This window comes from Lycium barbarum, chromosome 2 (assembly GCF_019175385.1).
Source record: "Lycium barbarum isolate Lr01 chromosome 2, ASM1917538v2, whole genome shotgun sequence".
Lineage (NCBI taxonomy): Eukaryota > Viridiplantae > Streptophyta > Magnoliopsida > Solanales > Solanaceae > Lycium > Lycium barbarum.
Genome location: NC_083338.1, coordinates 41,506,990 through 41,514,154, shown reverse-complemented (window position 1 = coordinate 41,514,154; position 7,165 = coordinate 41,506,990). Strand labels below are relative to the sequence as shown.

Here is a 7,165-nt window from a genome sequence, read left to right as displayed (position 1 = left end):
AAAGAGAGAACGTCTGAGCTCCACTTCTTTCTAGAGTATTGTCGAGTCTGGGATTTCATATGTGTTTTTGTGTATTACGGGTATGTCGAGGGCCCTGTCCCGACATACATACTTCACTCATGTTCATAGAGGCTTTACAGACAGTTTCTTATGTACATCTAGTCTTATTTTTGTCAGTTGATATGTCGGCATCGTGGGTCTATCGTACATATACTCATTCATGATATTATATTCATAGTTGGCCACCTTGGCCTTATTTTTCCATTCGAGACATAGACGATGTGAGTTACAGCCTGGTTCGCTCGGTCCCGTAAGGTGTCGGGTGCCAATCACGCCTCACCAAGGTTGGGGTGTGACACTATGATTTCTCCGATTCTTCCTTTCTAAAATAAATTCAAGGGTTTTTAAGCTTGATTTTTAACTGATGGATTTGGCCTTGACTTAAATTTGAATTCAAGGGCCTAAAGCTTGATCTTGATTTTTGTGGACTTGATCTTGATCTTCACTTGTACTTGATTTAAGGAGCATGAGGGTTGATCTTGAATTTCGTGGTCTCGATCTTGATCTTGACTTGTACTTGAATTCAAGGGGCTTGACGCTTGATCTTGAATTTGGTGGTCTTGATCTTGAGAACTTGTAGAAAAATACTTAAGTGCTTGGATGCTTGTAGCTTGTGGAGAAATCTGCGGCGTTTGATCACAAGCTCTCTTTGGCTTCTTGTTAGAATTCTGGCCCCTTTTCTGAATTATGAAAATAAGATGTGATAAGGACGAATATCTTTTGGTCAATTAGATTGAAGTTGACATGAAGATATTTGATTGGTCAGAACACGTAACTTGTACACGTGGCATATTTTAATTGGCCTTTAATTTGATGAGGCATGTCGTATCATTTTTGTCACGACCCAACCTAGGGACATGACGAGTGACCGAGCTTATCCTACCCGATAACCCAACTTATGTTACATGTACTCAAACATGGCATTCAATAGGGTCTATTTAACTAAGTTTGAAAGCTGTAAATAGAATACCATAGTCCATCTGTAACTTAAAACATCTCAAAACATACTTATATATACGTAACATATCACAAGGCAAGCCAACGAGACTGCCGATACTTCTGCACAACAAAACAATGGCCGGCAAGGCCAGACAGTATCCATGACACCCACGCTGTCCGTAGACTACTAGAAGAGTATGACCGTGCATAAGTGATAGGACAGGGCCCCGTCGTGCCCATAATGTATACAAACAAAATTATACCAAAACAGGAACAGTCTCCGAAGCAAGTGGAGCTGTCTGACTCTAAATGCTGACTCCTCCTAGGTGGCTGGATCGTTTAACCGCATCCTTGAACCTGCGGGCATGAAACGCAGCCCCCGAATAAAGGGGGTCAGTACGGAATATGTACTGAATATGTAAGGCAATACTGAATTATAAAACAAGGAAAAACGTAACAGTAAGCAAGTTTAGAAAGCAACCTGGGAGTAACTTGGAACAGCACTTTGAACCATGTCATATGGACCCTTACACAAATTCTAGCATACACAATATAAATATAGAATATCCTACTCGTAGCCGCTTCCGGCTAATAACACAATAGTCCCTTCGGACGGCCGCTTCCGGCGTAGTCATGATGGCCCCTTCGGGCAGCCGCTTCGGGCTTAGCTAGGGTGGCCCCTTCGGGCAGCCGCTTCCGGCTTAAGAATATCATAATCCAACTGATCAGGTAGAACAATAACAATACATATGATATACAGTATGAATATGTAATGAAGTTACAAAACATTGCACCCCTTTCAGAGTGGTTTCTATTACAACTCCCTTTAGAGAGATTTTGAGAACAAGTTTTAGAGTTTCCTTCATTTACCATTTACTTTGTAGTGAACATGTAAGTATAATGTATCGCAAAAGCTTCCTTCGAATTATCAACAAGAGTATAGCATGAACGAAACAAGACATTGGATATCGACTCCAAATCCAACTAAGAATAGAGTACTTATGTTTTACGTTCTTTAGGAGTCATATAAAAGGGATCATGCCAAAATATGAAAGAAGGGTTAGCCTTACATACCTTATTTATGCCTCAAGATAATCCTCGAGTCCCTTCCCGAGCTTAGTCAACTAAAATACCATCAACAATATAGGGATTAAGACTAGGCCAACAAGATTATTCGAACTAATCATTTACTCTGTCGCCTAACGGGATTTGGACAGCATCTCCCCTATAATCCTACCAACCCAACAATTCCAAATTAAGCTAATAACCAACAACAACAACAAATCTAACAATTTACAACAATAATATGACTAAACTCATCTTACAATTCTATCCAAAACAACCCCTAAACCACAACGCCTTAATATTCGGTATACGATAATTATAACTATATTTCTAACACTTTAATCCGTTAAATCTCCACATAATCATCTGAATAACAAAGATGAGAAAATAATACATACCTTAGCAGCAGATCAACCACGAAAATATCATCCCCCAAGCTGAATATTTAGCTTGAAACGACGACGACAACTCGTATTACACTTTATCCTTCATGAGCCTCGGGATTCGGGGCCTCGAACTTGATCGAACCCTTGCTTTATCTCTCTATCTCTCCTCACTCTCTCTCTCTCTAAAATATTCTAGATATTGTGGCATGCAATGAGGAAGATAATGGGTGAAAATTTTCCTTAAATAGCCAAGGAAGTGGGCCTGACCCGACTTGGAGTCGGGTTGGGCCAAGCCCACTGCCAGTTTGACCTTTCCTCCTTAAAACGTCCATAACTTTTTATCCCTATGTCGCATGAAGGCCCACGACCTATGGTTGGAAAAGTATTTCAATTATCTACAACTGTCATATTTTGTGTTTTCCTAAATTCTCAACGTATAATGGTGTGTTGGCCTCGTAAAGATAGATCACCCGAAAACGTATCCTTAAATCATCCTTTTGGAGTGCTTATGCTCATATTTGGCTTAAGTGTCCCTCTTAAGACTTTCTAAACTTCCTATGTACTATTCATATAACTTGTCATATGCCCTTTATAAAATCCCGACATGCGGGCCCCACATTAACTTACGGTTACGAGGGCTATTTGTCAAGTAACGTATTAACCAACTTACACCATATGGCCTCCACTGTCGTCTATATGATATTCTTATACATATATAACGGAATCTTCATCCCTAATCCTTGTATATCTTTACCCTCCCGTGGGCCCATACTAAGTCGTCTGTAGTCTCGGTAACACAAATTTTTTTTGGGGGTGTAACAATTTTGACTAGTGGGATCCTACTGGCTCTTTTATTTGATTTGACACATGTTATCAATTTAGGCCTTTTAGATTAGATGACATCTTGAGCTAAACAAATGAGCTCATCATTTATAGCCCAATTAAATGGAATAATCGAACAAAATTAGACCATTATTTCAATCCACATTTATTTAACACTCACATAAGTCTTCAGCCTGTTGAACTACTTCAGGTTTCTCAAAAAATATGTTCATACAAAAAAGGGAAGTTTTAGCTCATACGTGAAGTTAGAATCGATCACAAACATTGGCTGGGAAGAAATTGCCCGGTTTTCCCTTCAAATGGGCTGGTCTTTTTTTTTTTCGTTTAAACGGGTTGATATTTAACTGTTGCCCTTCAAAATGGAATTTATGTTTGGCGGGGCATAAATTTTTTAAGGTAATTGGTATAATTTGTGGAATATTAAGATGCAAAATATAAAGTTATTCTCCGTAAAAAAATTATTTGCCTTACGGGACAAAAATTAAAGACCAACACAAAATAGGGACAAAAGTGCAAATGACCCCATTGGTGGGGGGGGGGGGGGAGGGGGTTTTTGGGTGTGGGACAACCGGAGTCCGGAACAAAAATGACCCAATAAAAACCCAAGTGAACCATAATACCTCAAAAAAAAAAAAATTGGTACAAAAGTACCTTTAGCGGTTCCATCTCTCCTTTAGCGCAATAAAATACTGTCCTATAGCAGTCCCCATAAAAACCCATCGGGTTCCACCACTGGTCCCTCCACAGGCAAAAAAAACTAAAAACAAAACCATTGGAGGCAATTTTAAGGTGGTACCCACTTCATAATACGTCGTTTTCAATTAATTTTCGTCGGGAAAGTTTAGATTCTCGGTATATTCAAGTCAAGGAGCAAGATTCTAAGCTCGCATTGTGGAAAAAAGCGGCATACAACTCGATTAAAATAACCCTACAAAAATCTTTGATTAAGGTTTTCTACTATGAACTTTTGTTATTATTTTGTTACATATATTATATTCTAAGCATGTTTAACATTTAATTGTCGTTAATTTTCAAAAAAAAAAAAAACAATTTTTTTTATTCTTGATCGGACTGGGTAGCTTTTGCTACTGTTCCCCTTTTTTTTGGCTAATTTATTATTTTTTATATGTTTATGAATTGTTAATTTGTTAATTGTTTATGAATTGTTAATTTGTTAATTGTTTATGAATTGTTAATTTGTTAATTGTTTATGAATTGTTTAATACAGTAATGTACTATTATTTTTAAAATATGCAATTATTAATTAATTAGTTGTTAATTATTGATTATGAATTGATATTTTGTTAATTGTTCATGAATTTTTATTTTGTTAATTGATTATGAATTGTTAAATTTATATTATTTTAAAAGCATGAATATATATGTTAAATAAAAAATATAATCTACTAAACTTAAAAAAGAATAGTTAAAGTTCTTCTTTTAATATTTATGTTCACGGAAATAAAAATTATTATGAATTTCATAAATAGATACGTTAACGATAAAATGCAAAGTTTCTAGAAAAATATGTGGTCGACGAATATACTCTTTTAGTTTAATTTTATCATATTTGTGTTGGCTATTTGGTCAACTAAAAATATATCACATATTCAAAATAGAGTTCTAAACAAATACTACTACTGAATTTCGATTCCCAAACTAATTAACTTAAAAGTCTTTGCCATCACATAATTCAAAACCCCGTGTCCTTACTATCACATATTAAATTTACTGCACATTTAATATGACGAAAGTTATTCTGAAAAATAATTATTTTCTTCCAATATTTGGTTTGAGAGTGAAAATAATTTTTGGAAAAGACTATTTACTAAAGATTGATAACAAAATTACCAAATCAAATATTCAGAATCATGCGAGGCAGTAAATATTTGATTTTTATACATTCAAAATAAATATTGTACTCAAGATAATAACTAGATATTATTTTTTCAAGTTTCTTATCAAATAGAATATAAATAATATTATAAAAATTAACAAGAAATATTCGTGCAACGTACGTACATAAAGACTAGTTACAAATAATATAGTAATCTCCTATTATGTTAATTATGGCATTGTTACTTTATTTATTTGTGAGACTATTTATCCCATGTTAATTATTCACAAGATATAATAGAACATAATTCACATATTCCCTACAAATGATTTATTAGTTAATATAGTTTCTCTTTAATTTCAACAATAATGACTAATTTAGTTTCTACAGACCCGACTCTTTCATGGATCCGAATATTTACCCGAGGCCCGATGATAGATCAGTATTGTCTTTGCAAGACAATAATAGGTAAGAGTTATTATGGGTTGGTACTATAGGGATATCGACTAGGCTCCATCCCCTTAGGCTGCAAAGAGCGTGGGCTCTTTTAGGCGAGCGCCCCTACACTCCCGCGTCTTAGATATATTGTTTCGGGGCGGTATCTATCATTGCGGGTCTGTTGGTCGGGTACAACATGATTGGGCGCTCATTACAACCATGGTTGAGCGGTGGAGGCCGGAGGCACATACCTTCTATCTTCGCACCGGTGAGGCCGCGATTACACTTCAGGATGTGGAGGTCCTGTTTGGATTGCGGGTAGATAGAGAGCCATTATACATTAGTAAAAGCCTCCTCCTAGTAGTACATGGGTGACAGAGTTGACTAGGCTCGCCTATTTCGTGCTTGATGCCGCGGGCCAGATATCGGGATAGAGTCGGGTGCAGATTAGTGCACTCTGCACTTATTTGGAGGCAGAGCCTCCTATTGAGGACCACAATCAGCAGGGCGTTGTTGACCGTCATGCCCGTTTGTACCTTCTTATTATATTCGGGGGCATCTTATTCCCGAACTCATCGGGTGCCTATGTCAGCTTACGATATTTGGCCTTCTTGAAGCATCTGGACCGCTTGGGAGACTACAGATAGGGCGGTGCTATTTTGGCGTACCTCTACAGATGCCTATGCCGAGCATCTATTGGCCATGTCAGCGATGTGTATGGATTTTTTTCTCTTCTCCAGGTAATATTTTAAGTGTGCGTTCCTTTAATGAAAACAAACCTCTTGAAACGACGACTAAAAAATTAATATCGCTTACAGTTATGGGTGTGGGAGAGGATGCTGCCTTTTCAGCCCGTACCTAGGCATCACCTCGATATTGACATGCCTTATGCGAGGAGGTGGATGGTGGGTTTTGACCGGGATGTGGATATGCACCATAGTATTCTTCCATTCCGGGACCAGCTTGATCATACTTGATGATCACTAATTTGTATATATATGTTTTGCAACTATTGATATGGACGTCGTACGCTACTATATTTGATGGGTTGCCGGCTTTTTGCAGGGCAGGTCAGGGGTTGTGGAGGTCGCGGTGTCCATTGACACACCTGGACATCGTTGAGGACCATATGCCCAAGCGCGTCTTACGACAGTTTGGGCATACACAAAGTATAACCCCTGACGTTCGTCATGAGCTCCGACACTACCAGCGGGACGATCGGGCCACCGTTGATGATGCATTTCTAGCTTTCATGGGTGTCCAGCTCCACCGTTGGCAGCACAGGTTGGGCACTTTAGCGGTGGTCAGCCATTTGACTCCGATTCAGGATTACATGCGCTGGTATCATCGGATCACACGCCGATTGATCGGCAACCCAACTTTGCATCTCGCAAGGGATGTAGGATACTCAGCACTCGCGGGCAGTACGAGGCATTTGTAGATTTATCGTATTTAGATTTATTTAATTGTATTAATTGTTACGTTTTAAAAATAACTATTTTTTTACTGTTGAACACAAATGCAGCTGGTGGCCGTACAACAATTACGCATATTGGGGTTAGAGCATATTCCTTACTCTGGGGTTGCGGGGCTTGCG

General features: G+C 38.1%; 1 pseudogene; it reads right to left on the bottom strand.

The window, feature by feature from the left end:
* The window catches only part of LOC132628515 (DNA-directed RNA polymerase subunit beta-like), a 6,538-nt pseudogene extending 2,525 nt beyond the window's left edge, over window positions 1–4,013 (bottom strand).
* Window positions 4,014–7,165: the final 3,152 nt, after the last annotated feature.